The 17,555-nt window shown below is 50.3% G+C and overlaps 3 non-coding genes across 3 annotated transcripts; 1 reads left to right on the top strand and 2 right to left on the bottom strand.

The window, feature by feature from the left end:
• Positions 1-5,929: 5,929 nt before the first annotated feature.
• On the bottom strand, positions 5,930-6,022 carry TRNAI-UAU (transfer RNA isoleucine (anticodon UAU)). The gene is given in 2 exon segments: positions 5,930-5,965; positions 5,985-6,022. It is a non-coding gene; the product is annotated as a tRNA-Ile (tRNA).
• A 3,993-nt stretch (positions 6,023-10,015) lies between these two features.
• On the top strand, positions 10,016-10,088 carry TRNAF-GAA (transfer RNA phenylalanine (anticodon GAA)). Its single transcript has one exon. It is a non-coding gene; the product is annotated as a tRNA-Phe (tRNA).
• A 6,758-nt stretch (positions 10,089-16,846) lies between these two features.
• TRNAA-CGC (transfer RNA alanine (anticodon CGC)) lies at positions 16,847-16,919 on the bottom strand. Its single transcript has one exon. It is a non-coding gene; the product is annotated as a tRNA-Ala (tRNA).
• Positions 16,920-17,555: the final 636 nt, after the last annotated feature.

Raw genomic sequence — 17,555 nt, 5'->3', positions numbered from 1 at the left:
TTCCTGTTCAGTTTTATGAAGGGGCGAGTGTAGACAAGTCGAAAGTGATGTGTCAGGGAGTGCAGGGACTGGGAAGACTTGGAAGTGGGGCATTTGAAGTGGGTACGGAGAAAGCTTGGGTGTGTGGATTGGCTCTTTCCAGTATAGGACTGCTGAGCCTGAGAGGCAAAGGGCACTGCTCCATCTGCTTGAGCTGGGATACTTACTTGAGGCTTGGTTGTGAACTCTGGGTGTGGTATTTTCCCAAGCTTATGCCATATGACTTTTCTGCCTCTTCATTAAAAGCTCATTTTCTACACTCAGACTCTGTGCTTGTGAGTGGGGAAGCATTGCCCCTGCGAGGCACCCAGGGCTCCGCAAATTTCCCAGGGTTCTGGGTGGGGGCTGCAGCCGGTTCTATGTGAAATGGATGAAAAGGGACCCCTCGATGTTGAAACAGACCCTGGTTGCTCCCGACTCATTCTGACAAAAGGCTTACATTTCACAGCTGTAGACCCTCTTATCAGACTGAGCTCCTTCATGAGTCCCTCAGTAAATCAAAGGGGTGACTATCCTCCAGTCTCTTTCCTAGAGTACTAGAAGTGGAAGGGACCTCACGAGGTCAACAAGCCCAGTTCCCTGCACGTTTCCTTGCTCACACTCCCCAAATGTCAATCAAAACTTCAGTAGCTGAGATTTATTCCCCACAAAGAGATCAGTTGTATGTGTTTCGAGGTGGAATTGGTGCAGGAGTCCAGAACTGTTACAAGAGAAATTCCAGTCTAATTCCTAAATGTGCTCATGCTGAGCCAGATTGGAAGGTTTCCCTTCCCCATAACTTCGAGCAGTTTGTGCTTCCTGGGATGCTTTTCCAATTAGGCCACATCAAAGATTTCTTTGTCTTTCCAACATTGTTGCTGCCTTCAGTATAGGTACAGGAGGAGAGGAGAAATGATCATGTCAATGTCCCTTACTTTACATGCTCCACTGGGTGCCAGAAAGATCCTCGGTGTGTCTCAGAGCCAGGCACCTCAGGGCGAACAGCCTATTGAGCAGCTGCCTTTCATGGCAATTGTGAACCTGTCTCCTACATGTCCCTTCCTGGTGAATGGCCAGGGATGGTAACTTAACATCTAGGTGGGTGTGGGTCACTCCTTTGTTGCTACTGCAGAATTAGTCCCTGGGTGTTTCTCAGATTCACAACAAAGAAAGAACAAACACAAAGAAAGCAACTTCTTGTCTTCCAAAGTAAGAAATGTACATGTTTGAGAGAGAATTTTATCCCTCATTGTTTTTTCTTACTTCAGTGGCCTAATGGATAAGGCCTTGGCTTTCTAAGCCAAGGATTGCGGGTTCAAATCCCACCTGGGGTGAAGCTCTCTGACCCTACTGTCAGTCTCAAGGTAAATAAAAATGGGGGCTTTGAAAACCAGAGAGGAGCAATGGTGCATTAGGGGTACTTCTAGAAATGCATGTGGTTGCCTTTATGCAAATGAGTTGTTGCATATTCATATCACTTCCTTGTTTGCATCTGTGATGGGGTTCAGGCTTCCCCAAGCTCTGCACCCCATCTGCAGGCAGGAGTGACTCTTACTCAGCATGAGAAGAGCAGGTTTATTAGCTGACAGGACACAGCATCTTACAGAAGAGTCAGTACAGCAGGCGGAGACAGCCAGTCCAATCCATGTTGGGGAGAGGAGGCCCTGAGGGCCCCCAGAGCTGAGGCCTTGCCCACTCCTTTGTCTTTCTTCCTCCCAGCCCAGACTAACTGCTTCCCAACTCCCAGTTTCAATCTAAACTCCTTGGGCTCCACCTCCCCCTTTGTCTGCAGTACAAAGGTGTTACCTGGTGAAAATGGGCCACTGTGGGAAAGGAAGAGACTCAAAGCTGTGGGTACCCAAGAGGCTCCTGTTACCACCTGCCTTCAGCCTGAGGAGACTGATGGAGTGAGCTCTCTCCCGCTGGCAGCACAAGCACTCTCCGGTTCCTGCCCTGGGCTTTGCCGTTCCTCTGTACGCAAGTGACAGACACTCTCTTTTGAGTCATTGATCTTCAGGCCCCTGCAGGACAAACCTGGCTTCCCCAGCTCCTTTTCCTCCCCATGTCCAGAGTGCTTTTACAAATGGAGTTTAATTAAACTTTCTCTCTCTGGAACAAAAACACAGTAAAGTCGCACTTTAAAGACAAAAAAAAAAATTTATTAGGTGAGCTTTCGTGGGACAGACCCACTTCTTCAGACCAGAGCCATAGCAGAACACACTCAATATTTAAGGCACAAAGAACCAAAAATAGTCATCATGGTTGACAAATCAGAAAAAAATTATTATCAAGGTCAGCAAATCAGAGAGCAGAGGGGTGGAGTTGGGGGTTGGGAGTCAAGTATTAGATGAAGCCAAGTATGCAAAAGCGCCCCATAGTATCTCAGAAAATTTGCATCCTGATTCAAACCGCATGTTAATGTGTCGAATTTGAATACGAAAGAGAGTTCAGCAGTCTCTTTTTCCAAAGCAGACTGAACATTCTTCTTTGTCTGAGAGAGTTTGAAGTTGTCAACTCTGATTGTTGTTTTTGGTTCTCTGTGCCTTATACATTGAGTCTGTTCCGGTCTGGCTCAGGTCTGAAGAAGTGGGTCTGTCCCACGAAAGCTCATCTGATAAATTATTTTGTTAGTCTTCAAAGTTCAACTTCACTGCTTTTTTGTTTGGATAGTATACAGACTAGCACGGCTTTCTCTCTGTTACTTTCTCTCTCCAGGGGCACCCTACAGCTGCCCCCGCACTGACCTGGCTTCTCCCACCCACAGAGCTACCGCAGCTTAGGGAGGCAGATGATTTGTGCATGAAGGGCAGCTTTCTCCCATCTGCCTGGAGCCTCAGCAGTGATTACAAAGAAGTAGGGGAGAACCTAGTGACGGATACCACGTTATCCAACAGGTATTGCTGGGTTTGCGTTCAGTGTCAGTAACTCCTCTCTGGGTGCTTCCATACAAGCCCCCTCCATCCAATGGGGTGTGCTAAGCAGGCATGTCGGAGGAGACGAATGTGGTGCTGTGATGCATATGTAGCACTTCATAAGCATAATGGCCACCTTGGGAACTTCAAAGCTGCTGACCTTGAGGCACTGACAGGCAGTGTAGCAGCAGGTGCTTCGAAGTACCTGCCGAACATCCAAGGTCCCTTACTCCCAACAGTAGGCTGCAGCAGCTAGCTCATCAGACCGAGATACAGAGATGTTCAATGTGGTATTCCAGTTCCACTTCCCCTCATCACAAGAGGGCCAATGGAATCCTCCAAATCCTCCAATCCCCCAAGTTCAAAATAACATATCTCCAAATATGCAAAATGTGTAAGTTATTTTGAGATCCACCTGCAGCCTTTCTCTCAGTTACAACCGCTCAGCCTTTCCGGGCCTTTCCTCTTCCTTGTTTGTTGCCAATCCCAAAATAGCCCCTACAGAGCAGAAGGCAGCTGGCCATATGACACCTACGTTAGGTGTGACTGGTGCAGAGTCCCTGTCAAAGTCCCACCTGAGACTGTCCATGCAGCAAGTGGCAGCCAAACCAGAGCACTATGCTTGGAGCCAGCCCCTGCGCCTCTCAGAGAAAGTTAATATCCAGCGGAGAAGACGACTGAACTGCACCAGAGGTGCTGTGGCTGCACCGGGGATGAAGACAGGTTCTCAGTGATCCCTATTTCTGGGTGTTACAAGCAGGGCAAAGAGGGTGTGGTGTAAGTGTTAGCCTGGTTGTCTTCAGAGCAGGTGGTCTGCGTTCAATGCCTGCGTTTCTTCCTTCCCTTCTGTAAACAGATCAGTTGGTTCAGTGGAAGGAACAAGAAAGAGCATGTTGGTTTGTGGGGTCTGCTTTGCTGGTTTTCAGCTTTCCACTGCTGGCTGAGGAGGAGAGTGGGCCAGGCTGGTGGGTGGCTGAGCCAGGGGACAGACCACACCAGTGGGAAATGGTGGCATGACAACGACTTGCATTTACTCCAGCTAACTAAGTGCAGTGCCAGGTTTGTGGTGGCTGCTGGTGGAGGGGAGATAGTGGAGATTAGGAGGGGCCCCTCTCTCAGGAAAACAGTGGCTGGCTGAGTGGGAGGAGATTGCAGGAGGGTTTCAGCCACAGCCTCCCTCAGAGCAGCTGAGCTAAACACAGCAAACAATTCCCCTTTGGCTGGGTCCGTGGGGAGGGCTTTGAACCAGTGGGGGACATGGCCCAATTTCCAGACGGTTCCTCTGAAGGTGAGATACTCTTTGTGAAGCTCCAGAGGGCCTCATTCATTCAGCGTGAGGAAAAGTCCCACACTCAGGTGTCCCTGTGGATAAAAAAGGCCCAGTCCTTGAACAGACAGAGATTTACAGCCAACACTCACTGTACCAGGAGGTCCCACTGAAATTTCAACTCAGATTACACAGTTAAGAATTCTGAGTGTTGCCCATTACACCAGGCAACCTGCAACTTAAGCCTTTTCTGGACAGTCTTGGGAGGCCGGTACCATGTACTCCTTGGCTAGCCAGACTGTCATGTGCACATTCCTTCAGAGAAAGGTCAAGTTGCTTCCACAAATGTCTCACAATTTTCCACTGGTAAACAGCAAAGTGATGGAGCACTTGGCTGCAGCTGAAGAGGTCCCAAAAGCTCCTTTTCACAGGGTTTCTTGAAAAGAAATATCTTTTCATCTCCCTTTCCAGTATGTGGGGGGTTACACTAGATGTTTGAACTGGATTTAAACATTTAACATTTTCCTCTGCAAATGTACCAGCCCAAAATGGGGGAAGACTGTTTTGGAATGACAACAGCAGAAAGGGATCTAGGGGAAATAGTGGACCAAAATCTAAATATGAGCCAACAGTGTGATGCTGTTCCAAAAAAAGCAAACATGATTGTGGGATGCATTCACAGGTCTGTTGTGAACAAGACACAAGAAGTCATTCTTCTGCTCTACTGTGCGCTGAATCAGCCTCAGCTGGAGTATTGTGTCCGGTTCTGGGCACTTCACTTCAAGAAAGATGTGGAGAAATCAGAGAGGGTCCAGAAAAGAGACACAAGAATGATTAAAGGTCTAGAGAAAATCATGAATGGTGTGGAGAAGGTGAATATTGAAAAGTTATTTTCTTGTTCCCATAATATAAGAACTAGAGGACACCAAATGTAATTAATGGGTAGTAGGTTCAAAACTAATAAAAGACAATTTTTCTTCACAGAGTGCACAGTTAACCTGTGGAACTCCTTGCTGGAGGAGGCTGTGAAGGCCAGCACTCTAACAGAATTTAAAAAACAGCTTGATACATTTTTGGAGGTTAGGTCCATAAATGGCTGTTAGCCAATCGTAAAGTGTGGTGCCCCTAGCCTTTAGTCAAAGGCTGGAGACAGATGGCAGGAGACAAATCGCTTGATCATTGTCTTCAGTTCACCTCCTTTGGGGCACCTGGCCCTGGCCATTGTTGGCAGGCAGGATACTGGGCTGGATGGACCTTTGGTCTGACCCAGTATGGCCGTTCTTATGTTCTTAGAATGTGACCTATGAAGACAGGCTGAAAGAACTGGGCTTGTTTAGTTTGGAAAAGAGAAGACTGAGGGGGAATTTGAAAGCGGTTTTCAGATATCGGAAGGCGTGTCACAAGGAGGAGGGAGAAAACTTGTTCTTTTTGGCCTCTGAGGATAGAACAAGAGACAATGGACTTAAACTGCAGGAAGGAAGGTCTAGGTTGGACATTAGGAAAAAGTTCCCAACTGTCAGGGTGGTCAAACAGTGGAATAAATTACCAAGGGAGGGTTGTGGAATCTCTACCTCTGGAGATATTTAAGAACAGGTTACAGAAGCGTCTATCAGGGATGGTCTAGACAGTATTTGGTCCTGCCATGAGCGCAGCAGCCTGGACTCGCTGGCCTCTCGAGCTCCCTTCCAGTCAAAGTATTTGATGATTCAGAGCCAACCAGGTGAAAAAGAAATGCTCCAGGTGAGGTTTGAACTCACAACCTCAGCATGTCTAGGGCAGTACTGCTCTATAAGTACTGTGCGCTAACCCATTGCGCCACTGGAGCTGTGTTTTTGAAAGGACCAATGTGCCTTAGGGGTCAGGTCATATTTCAGCAGCAGGACCTGTTTGGACAGGTCACAGCCCCTCACCTCCATCGCATCCATGTTGCCAAATGCCGCTATGGCCTTGGGACCCAGTGGGGGAGTCACAGAGCAGAATCTGTCTGGGGGGCCAGTGTGGGGCAGATCACAAACCCTCTCCCAGGCTGTGACATGGCATCAGGATCCTTCCCCCTCTTTACACTGGGGCAGCAGCTTGGGGCCCATCCCCACTTACCCCCGCTCAGCCCCCTTGGCTGCCTCTCCTCCAACTCCAGCTTGTGCTTCTGCTATTCCACACAGCTGCTGTGCATAAGGCACTAAAAGGGCTCCTCCGCTGAGAGGAATAAGGGGATTTAGAAAGGAGTTGGGTCCTTTCGAAAAGGACCCCCGTGTAGCCGTGCCGAGCCACGTGCTTCCGAAAGCAGCGCTTTTGAAGTGTTGCAGCTGGAAGCGTCCTAATGCTAATGAAGTGCTGAATATTCAACTCAGCACGTCATCAGTAATCTTCAAAATGGCCATCTGCATGGGCATTTCAAAGTTGTGGCCAAGTGTGGCTACAGCCCAAGTGGATGGGAGAGCTGTCCCCCACTCACATGAAACCAGCCTCCCTGAGTGAGGGCAGCTCTGTGAGTGGGAGAAGCCAGGTCAGTCGGGGGAAGCTGTGGTGTGCACCTGGGGAGAGAAAGTTTAATAAAGCCCCATTTGTAAAACCCCTGAGGGCTGGGACAGAAAAGGGAACTTGGGGAACAAAGGTTTGTCCAAAGGGGCCAGAAGATCAGTGGCACAAGCAAGAGTGAAATGTGGGGGTAGGTCAGGGTCACAAACAGCTTATGTTATTTCTTATGATCCAGGCACACGGACAGTCCAGACAGAATGCACAGCACTGGGGCAAGTGAGGTGGGAGGAGGGTAGATTGGTGGAGTCTGATCTGCACACGGCAGAGGGGACAGGAAGTGAAAGGGGGTTTTTCGTTCCTCTCATCCTCAATGTCCTCTCGGCGGCAAATCCAGCTTCCCTCAGGCATAATGTCTGTGCTGGGGAACGGGAAGGGGTTGTTGTGGGCAGTCCGTCAGAGTGGGTCGGCCCCACAAAAGCTCATCACTTGATAAATTAGGTTGGTTGTCTTTAAAGTGCTCCAGGATTGCTCTTTGGCTGATGACACAGACTAATACAGGTACCTGCATGTCAGGACCCACCAGTGAAACAAGGGGGGGGCACCCAGGCTTAACTGGGTAACGCACCTGCTTTGTAAACAAGAGATCCTGGGTTCAACTCCCAGTGGTGCCTTGTTGCACATCATGAGCAATGTTTTCCTTCATGTGTCTGGGGAACCACAGAGCCTTCCCTTGGCAATCGCAATCATTGGCGGAGAAGGCAAAGGTGGATGGGAGAGGAGCATTGGGAAGAATCCAGTCACAGACAAGAGTTCAGTCAAAGGCAGGTGTAAGAGGTGTTGGGAAGGTGGCTCCTCTGGATGCAAGAACAGAGGCTGATCCTCCCAGCCCTGTGGTTCTCTGGGGCTGGCTGCAGGTGGGGCAGGGCAGGAGAGGGAGAGTTACTCTCCTCTCACATCCCTTTGTTTGTCACTGACAAAACGCAAACAAGTTAGGAGAAAAGTCCCAGAGAGGCTCTGTGGCTCCCCTGGTCATGGACCTCCCAGGTAAGTGGAGATTAGGAAAGCAGCATCCAGTGGTGCCTGGACAAATCTTTCTGGCTGCCTCTCACCTGCTTTGCAGCACCTCTGGGCTGTGCTGGTGCATGCAGAGAGCTGAAGGAGGTGGCTGCCACCACTCTGGAGGAAGAAGTAACAGACACTGACAGGTGGACAGCTGAGGTGGCTGCAGAGTGGGTGTGGGCAGCATGGGAGGAACCCCAAAGCCCTTTGTCACTTTCCCACCTTGCGGTTGTGCCCTGGGATTGCTGTTTAGTCTCAGCCTGTGGCCAGAACGATGCCATGCGAGAGGGAGGGAGCCACACACCTGTCTGTGGTGCTTGTGGTACCCGAGTGGGAGAAAGGGAAAGATGCTCAGTCCTGCCCCACACCACTCACACAGGGGAGGGGAACTGTGGTGGGAATGGCAATAGCCTCAAGGGGCTCACAAAGAGCCAAAGGTGGTAACTTGACCCTGTCACTGTCTAACATGAATCAGGGTAAACAGGGCTGCCAGGCTGGTCCAGGGTTGGTCTGAGACTGCCCAGAACCCAGCAAGGGTTTCCTACAAATTTCCTACACCTCATTAGCATAAGGTCACGTGATTTGGAGTCCAGAAGATGCTCTCCCAGACTCCTGAACATCATGTAGAAGCTGGGCCCCTGAAAATTTTTGAGAAGAAGGGGCCTCTGGAAGGGCCCCCTGGGCCACGCTTCTACATGGCATTTTGGAGTCCGGAAGAATGGTCTTCTGGACTCCAAATCATGTGATGTAATACTATTGACGCACAGGGAATTTGTATCCGTACCTCATAGCATCTTTCTCTCCATGTATTAGCATGGCACTTCTGAAGGAAGTGACCTGTGTAGAAACCGCCTGTGAGTCACCCTTTCTAGTAACTCAGGAACATTTGGGGGAAAAAAGCCCCAAGTTTAACCCAAACTGAAATGTTTCAAGGATTCCCAATTTTTCTACCATACTTCAGTACAAGCAATTGCTGTTAAAATTAACAGATATTACAAACGTAGAGGTATTTGTCGAGTGCACCCTATGCTTGCAATAGATTTATTTCAAAATATGAAAGAAGCATCTTTTAAAAACAAAACACTTTGATATTTGCATAGGGTCCTCATTCCAGACAAGGTCACATTGCCATTAAGGATTGTTGTGCATGATGATTTACTGTTAAATACTCTAAGAAGTCCTACAAGGCTCTGGTTCCCACTGAAAAGCAGAAAACAGAATGTATTTTAAACCAAGAGGGGCTAAAACCCCAAAAGCAGCTCAGTTATGGACACAACATTCTAAGGATTGTTAAGTGTCGTGATTTACTTTATAATCCTATAAGAAGGTCAGACAGGGCTCTAATTTCCAATGAAACAGGAAATAAATGGACTTTAAGCCAAAATGAAAAAAATAACCCAAAGAAAAAAGGCCAGTTGTGCAGGCATCTTAACTACCCCCACGCCCCACTCCCCTTCCCTTCAGAAAAGGAGAACAATGGGGGTGGGTGGGTTAATCAACCTGATAATTACAGACTTTTTTTGAACAAAGAGTTAAAATGGTATAAAAACTTCAGGGTTGTGGAGCCAGTTCTCTTTTCAAGAGAAACTGTCTTGAGCTGAGGTGCTGTTGGAGCTCAAGACCAGGTCTGTGGCTTGTTTTTAAATAGTCTTTTAACTCTCTCTGAACTCCCCTTATATAGTGACACAATAGGGTCATAGAAACATAGAATCTTCTCTTTTTTAAGTCACCCCATCTCAGCCTAGCAATGTGTATGCCCAGAACAGAATCCATGGTTGAAGAAAACATAGCTTTCTGCAAAACCACACATTCATCTCCAATGGTCCTGGACCTTTTCCTTCAACAAGGAGTACGGCCGAGAGCACCCGAGGACCTCTAGATGCTTCCTCATTCGGGGTCACTTCTTCAAAGGCTCTTCCTGGGGTTGTTTTGACTTTGTAACTCTTGGCCTTTACAAATGAGTGGCCCTGCCCCTCACCAAAAGCTTGGGCACCATCCGGTCACACAATGATCCTGGGGCCAAGTGGCTCGGGTGTGGAAAGAGACACTTGTTGCAAAAGAGTCAAATCCCATCTCTTTCCTTGCCATCAGTATCCTGCCGTCCCCTGCAGTCACTGGGTGAACCCAGGAAGTGAGGCAGAAATGGGGCAAAAGAGGAACTCAAGCTGAAGGAAGCTGCAAACATTCCTCCTGCCTCCCAAGGACACTTGCTATCACAGCAATAGCTGAGAAAAACATCTCCAATATTGAGGTGATGGCCTGAAAGCCTCATTAAACAGCTGCTGAAGTAGCTCAGTTGGGAGAGTGTTAGACTGAAGATCTAAAGGTCCTTGGTTCAATCCCAAGCTTGAACAGAGCTTTTCCAAAATTTGGCCAGAGAGCAATTAGTGACTGCTTGGGGCCTTGCTGCTGGCAAATGCTCCTGGAAAGGATATTGTTGGCACTATTGGGACACCAAGGTGCTAGCGTGCTCTTCCTTTCTTCTCTTGCTCTTCCTCAGCAAGGGGAGGAAAAAAGACCCCATTGTGCCCAGTATGATCCAGCCAACTTCACAGATCTTGCTGAGTGTTCCCAAAAGTCCACTGCTCAACCCGATGAGTGAGTGAAAGGCAGATCTGAGGCCCTCTCACCACCACTTTCTGCAGGTTGGCCCATTCAGGTGTCACAGCAAATGCCACACTGGTGGATGGCATTGCAGGGGAGGGTCAGAGGAACACAGCCGAGATTCTGTGGTGCACTGGTAATCACAGAACTCTCCAAGCTGAAATCAGCAAAAAACACAGTATGTCATTTGTGTCCTGGCCTGTTTTCCTGCTTCTATGGCTGGCCTGGAGCCGGGCATTCCCTGCCCCTATGAGTGCCAGCAATCAAACAGTCTGCGGTACCTTTCAATGAGACATGGGAACACTTTTGTAATTAGTGAAACAAAAAACATCCACCAACAGTAGTTGTTCCCTTTGCTGCACTTAGGTGCCTGTATGCTGTTGATTTCTTCTCTTTGAGGCAATAAGAAGCAGCTGGCTCAGAAGTTGCTGAGCTCGCCCATCTTCCTTGAGATGTGAGATTGCCCCCCTCCACTTGATACACCCTTTGAGGTGGTGGGCCGAGAAGCCTTTAAGGACTCTCTTTTCTTAGTTTCCAGCTTTAAGCTGCTGGCTGAGGAAAGAGTGGCCAGGCAAGTGGGTGGCTGAAAAAGGGAAGGAGGTCTGACAAACAGGAAATAGTGGAGTGACAACAAAGTCCACAGCCCCTTGCATATTTTTCCAGCCAACTAAATGCAGCACCAGATTTGTGCTTGGTCCACAGGGAGGGATTTGAAGCAGTAGGGAACGTAGGCCATTTTCTGGGAGGTTCCCCTAAAGGTAAAATACTGTTGATGGAGCTCCAGAGGGCCTCGCTCATCCACTAGGGGTAAAAAGCCCCAACTCAGGTGTACCTGTGGAGAAGAAAGGCCTTGGAGAGACAGAGATTTAGAGCAAACCCCACAGATTTGAAATCAGATTGCAGAATGCGGAGCTCTGAACACTGCCATTATGCCATGGGACCTGCAGATAAACAATTTCTGGGCACCTGTTACTCTTTGGAGGTTGGCACCCTGCATACCTTGGCTACTGATATTGGCATACATGCATTCCTTCTGAGAAAGGTAGAGTTGCTGTGGTGGGGTTCAGGGGTCCCCATGCACTGCACCCTGGCCATAGGCAGGAGTGACTCTCACTCAGCAGGTAGAATAGGAAGTTTATTAGGTGACAGAGGCCCAGTTTCTCACAGAAGAGTCAGTGCAACAATCAGAGAAAGTCATTCCATCCCGTCCAGGGGAGAGGAGCCCGAGGGATGCCCCTCTGAGGTGCAGCTTCCCCCTTGCCCGGCTGTCTGCCTTCCATCTCCCTCTCCCCTTCAGCTTCTAACTGCCCCCTCCGATTGAAACCCAGCTTGGCTCCTTCCTCCTCTTTGTTCAGGGCAGAGGTGTTACCTGCCAGCCTAGGTTATAGCCCCAGGGTCATCCTTAGCTGCTGGGAGGTGCTCTGCTTGTCTCACACACATCCAGCCTGAGTCTCACACATACACTCCTCCCACTCCATCACAGTTGTCTCTACAGCAAAACCAAACTTTCACCATTTTCGACTGGTAAAGAGTACAGCTTCGTGGTAGGGCATTTGACTGCAGCTGAAAAAGTCCCAGGTGCTCCTTCACAGATGGTTGTCTTAAGGGAAATACATCTTCATCTCCAGTCCATTTGGGGTTTTCCCTGGATGTTTGAAATAGATTTAAACACTTATCATTTTCCTCTGCCAATGTACCAGCACTGAGCAAACCCATCCTTCAGCGGAGATCAGTTCCCAGCCTGCAAAGCTCAGGGTTCTGATCCATTGAACACACAAGGGTACTGTACATCACAGATATGCAGGGCCCTGCTCACAGTGGCCTGTGCTGGGCAGGAGAACCAGGCCCAAAGCCAGGGGGCTCAGGAATCTAACACACAAAGGCGACTTGGTTCAGACTGAGCTCACAGCACTTTGGCTTCATCACACTCGTCCAGCAGTGTCAGGGCCCACCCCAGGCACAGGAAGAAGCCTGTGTCTCTGACCAAGAAACATTCAACTGGCAGGGGCAGAGCTTCCGGAAGCCCCAGAAAAGAACCCAGCCCAGGACCAGGCAAAGCCCTCCCGCAGTGGGGGCTGCAGAAAGGACCAACACATCTCAGAAAAGTCACTGACAGTTCCCAGCTGCAGAGCCCCATGCATTGGCCCAAGCAGCAGTAGCAGTAGGCATCCTTCAGTCTGCACAGACTATGGATCGCGCCCTTTAAAGTTTCAATGTAAGACTTCATTTACAGCGTCTATTGTGACTATAAAGACCCACACGAGAGTGACAGTCCTTGCTGCATCTCTTGCAGATGTAGTGGGTGTCTGGCAAGTCCTTATTGTGCTTTCTGTGTGCCCGCTTCTCCTCTGCTAGCTGTCTGATCTTCAACTCGCCCTTCTGAAGGCCCTTGTGTAACCCCTGCATCCATCTGCTGCGGTCATCTGCTAGTTCTTCCCAGTTGTCCAGCTCGATGTCTACCTCTTTGAGGTCTCTCTTGCAGACATCTTTGTAATGCAACTGGGGGCTTCCGGGGGCTCTTTTGCCAGAGGCTAGCTCACCATACAGGATTTCTTTTGGAATCCTTCCATCGTTCATCCTGTGGACGTGGCCAAGCCAGCGGAGTAGACGCTGCCTGAGGAGGGTGTGCATGGTTGGGATTCCAGCTTGCTCGAGGACGGCTGTGTTGGTCACTCTGTCCTTCCATGATATTCCAAGGATGCGCCTGAGGCAGCGCAAGTGGAAGACGTTCAGCCTCTTTTCCTGGCGGTCATACAGGGTCCAAGTCTCGCTGCCATAAAGGAGGGTGCTGAGGATGCAGGCTCTGTAGACTTGCATTTTGGTGTGAGTGTACAGCTTGTTGTTATTCCACACTCTCTTGCTGAGTCTGGACAGAGTTGTGGCCGCTTTTCCGATCCTCCTGTTCAGCTCAGTGTCCAACGACAGGGTGTTAGTGATGGTGGACCCGAGGTAAACGTACTCGTGGACAACCTCTAACGTATACTTGTCAATGCTGATTGATGGGGATTCAGCAACATCTTTACCAAGTACATTTGTCTTCTTTAGGCTGATGGTAAGCCCAAAGTCCTTGCACGCTTTGGAAAACCGATCCAGCAGTTTTTGAAGCTGGTTTTCTGTGTGAGACACTACAGCAGCATCGTCTGCGAACAGCATGTCTCTCATGAGGACTTCTCGCACCTTAGTCTTAGCCTTCAGCCTTGCAAGGTTCAACAGTTTCCCATCAGATCCTGTGTGCAGCAAGATGCCCTCTGTTGAAGATCCAAAGGCATGCTTCAGGAGGAGTGCGAAGAAGATCCCGAACAATGTCAGAGCAAGCACGCATCCTTGTTTGACGCCGCTCCTGATTCTGAAAGCATCCGATAATGCGCCGTCATATTGGATGGTTCCTCTCATGTTTTCGTGGAACGACTGGATCATCTGGAGTAACCGTGGAGGACAGCCTATCTTGTACAGCAGTTTGAACAGACCATCCCTGCTGACCAAGTCAAAAGCCTTCGTCAAATGCTCTGTGGCAAATACTGGACACCCATCTCCAGATATAGGGGAGCTGCTGTCCTGTGTCAGGGCTCCATGGTGATGGGGGGCTGTGCCCCATGGAGAGACACCAGAGGTGGAGGTGCAACAGCAGAGATGAGGGGCAGCAAAGGAGAGGGAGCCCCAGAATCTCCTGGTGGGGGTGTGTGCTGAGAAAAGGGACTGTGAAAGCTCTCACCGGGGGCGGGGGTCAGGAAATGCAGCAGGGGTTCCTGGCAGTGGGGCTGCCATGCTGGGGAAAGGGGCAGCTGTCCCATGGAGGAGATTCCCTGCAGCAGGAGCTGCCTCACTCAGTTGTGGCGTAAGACAAGAGAAAACAGAGCTGAGGTCTCTGAAGTGTAGATCCCGGCTGTTTGAAGTCCCTGCTCTGCCATCTTCACCAGCCCTCCCAACGGGTAATGCACACCAAAGTGAGTCTGGCAGCATTTGAACTCACACCCTTTGGATGATTGGCCTTAACTCAAGGTAACCACACAGCACAAAACCGCACAAATGCAGCACTTTAAAGACTAACATGACAATCCATTTGGTGATGAGCTTCAGCTCAAGGTGATCACGACAGCTTAGAAGGCCAGAACATTTTCCATTGCACCACACACCTCTGGCACACAGAGACTAGGGACACCCAGCATATGAGCTCCCCTCTCTGACTCTCCTGGCTAAGAACCATCCATGTCCCTCTCCCTTTATGTACTGGGACAGAGTTGTGCCCTTCACTCCACAGTGACACACCTCTGGGCCCCAGAATTCAAGGGGTGGGTGTGGCAGTGACATCACAAGGGCTTTTTTGCAGAGCAGTCGCTGATTGGTTAAAGGAGGTGGGGAGGTGATGACCTCACAGACAGTGCAGAACAATGGCCAGGTGGGACAGGCTGTAGGACAGGGGCCATCTCAGAGTCCCCCCCAGGGCTTTGCTGCAGGGAGTCTTTTTCTTGAGAGCTCTGCCCTGGAGGCTGGGGAGAGAATTCAGGGTGAGGAAGATGAGCGTGAGGAGAAGCCTCTTTGATGTGTTCTCCTTCCCCACCACTAACTGCGCTGGATGGCAGACGTCCCTGTGGGGAAGGTCGAGTCTGATCCAGCTGGTGCTGGGCAAATTGAAGGCAGGGAAAACAACAGCTTAAGGTTCTGAAATCCCCAATGGAACCGCACAGTAAATGAATCAGGATTCTCCTTCCAGCTCCCTTGGCCCAGAGCTGGAAAGCGCAACAGTCTGGGAGCCACTCATGCCTTTTTCTCTGGAGCAGGGCTACCAGGCCATCTGCCACAGAAAAGTCTCTTGTAATGTGCAGTGCAGCTGTACATGAAAAAGAGACCTGTTCTACCGACTGCACTGGCTCCGCGCTGAGGTCAATTTTGTCAGCCTTAATTTGTTGTGTCGATATTTCGGGAGGTGTAGAAAGTGTTGGGGAGAGCTGCAGCACCAGTGAGTGGCAAGATCAAGATTTCCAAATACCGTGTCTACACACTGGAAGCCTATTTCAGATGCAGCCATTGGACACGCTATGGTTGATTTCAAAATAGGCTCCAGTCCCTCTCTTAGCAGCCCCCGTTCCCAAGAGCTGCTCTTACTCGTACAAGGAGGTTTACGTCTTTCAAAATAAGCCAACCCCGATTTATTTCTGAATTATTTCAAAGCAGCGGTTGCCTTGTGTAGACGCTGGGATAGTTATTTTGAAATAGCTTTGCTATGTAGAACCCCCTTATGAACCCAGGGCTGTGACAGGCACAGCAGCAGCTGCTCAGAAGACACCCAGCACCGCAAGTCAGGTTGTCTCTCACCAGCACCCCAGGGACAGGAGATCTGGAATGGTAACTGAGTGAGGGGAATACAGGGCAGAGCCTCCCCCACACCCAGCAAAGCATCTGCATCCTGCCACCTCCTCTCAGGAGGACTCTGGCCTGCTCCCTACAAGCCACTCAACCTCTTTCCTTGATCTTTGGCCCTTGCTGTCTCTAGCAGTCAAGCAAAGGGGAACAGACCAGCACCCTGAAGCTGTCTCCGAGGTAGCAAAGGGCTGAGTGTTAACCAAACAAGCCAGCCAACCCACAGAGGACCAGGCTTCTCCGAGGTGCTTTCAGAAAGGAGCAACTGGCAGTTGCAAGGACAGTATTACCCCTGCAGTGAGATCGCTGTCCCTCCCCCACAGCTCAGCATCCCACCTGCGCATTCCCAAACCCCCTCCCCCCACCATCCTGAGCCCCAACCTGGCTCCTCCCCCCACCACCGCCCCAGTCTGTGTCTCCCATTTCCCACTGCCCTGAGCCCTGGCTAGGAATTCCCTCAGACCCTGCTGCCCCTCACCCCCTGTCCTAGGCCCCTGCCGGGTGTTGCCTCAGACCCTGCCTATCCCCTACCCCCACTGCCCTGAGAACGACACTAACAAGGCCCATGTTCCCTGCCAGAGTGGTCACAGCATCACCACCTGCTGCAAAGTGCTTCCTCTGGAGGCACCCCAGCCTGCTGCCTGCTGCTGAGCTCAGCTGCTCCCAGCTCACCCAGAGCACAGGGCCCTAGACCAGCAGCTGCCCTGTCTGCTCTCCTACCCACAGACACAGAGCCCACAGGAGCAGAGCCCACAGCTGTCACCCCAACCCCAGAACCTCTGTGTATGCAGCACTAAACCTGCCCACCAAATGACACACCTGCAACTCGTTCCTACCTGCTGCAGGGGTATCTCCCTATGAGGTAAATGGTTCACGTGCGCATCACCACTTTCTCTCAGCCGAGGCAGTCCATGGCCACGGCCTCCTCTTTCATATCCAGCCTCCACATCAAATGTGTGTCTGTTCCCACCAGGTGGGAGAGGAGATGCTCAAAGTGCTCTCTTGAGCCCTTGCACACAGCTCAGCTCAGCCAGCTACAGATCCCCCCCTGTACATTGAGAGCCTTCTGGGGGGTAACCGAGAAGGAGGAGGAAGGAGGCACTGCTCTCACATTGCCTTGGAAGAAAAGTGTGGCAAATGGAGTGGCTATTGGAGAATGTGGGTATCGATCCCACTACCTCTTGCATGCGAAGCAAGCGCTCTACCATTTGAGCTAATTCCCCTGGCTGTAGGGACAGATTGTGCCCCAGCCCCCTCACTGTTGAGTCCCTATGTCCCTGCAGCTCCCTGGCTCCTTTCCTAAGACGCCACTTGTAAGACCCGTTCCTACCAGCCGGCTGGCTGAGCTGTTCAGACAGTGCTGCTAATAATGCCAAAATGACGGTTTCCAGCTCCAGGTGAGCCCTTGGGGCATCTTGACTTCGTGGCCTGGCTGCTCTGGACAGGGAGGTTCCTGTGGCTTTGTAGTGCCTGGTGTCCTCTGCACATGTTCTGGGGGCTGTGTCCCCTCCCTGGACTCAGCTTGATTAAGCTCCGTGGGCAGCTGAGGTACATGGAACGGGTGACTCTGTGAACTGCAGGGGTCTGTAGTGTGCGGTGCTTTGGCAGATGCTTCATTTCTGAGAGCAGCTGCAGTGGAGAGTTAGTGGTCTGTGGGAGGAGGGGTTTCCACTGGGGCATATTTTTAAGCTTTTACTGAATAACCATGTCTGTGATTTATTTCTCAAGCCTTTTTCAGAGTGTCCCATCTGGGTGTGTTTAACAGCTGGAGCTGGTAGAATGGGTGATTAAACAGAGGTTCTGAAATGGGGAGTTAATATTCTTTTTAGAATGACGTCATATGAAATAATCATCAGACT

This window comes from Carettochelys insculpta, unplaced genomic scaffold (genome assembly GCF_033958435.1).
Source record: "Carettochelys insculpta isolate YL-2023 unplaced genomic scaffold, ASM3395843v1 scaffold_0035, whole genome shotgun sequence".
Classification (NCBI taxonomy): domain Eukaryota; kingdom Metazoa; phylum Chordata; order Testudines; family Carettochelyidae; genus Carettochelys; species Carettochelys insculpta.
The sequence above is the reverse complement of the archived record's forward strand: the minus strand, read 5'-3'. Positions and strand labels throughout refer to the sequence as shown.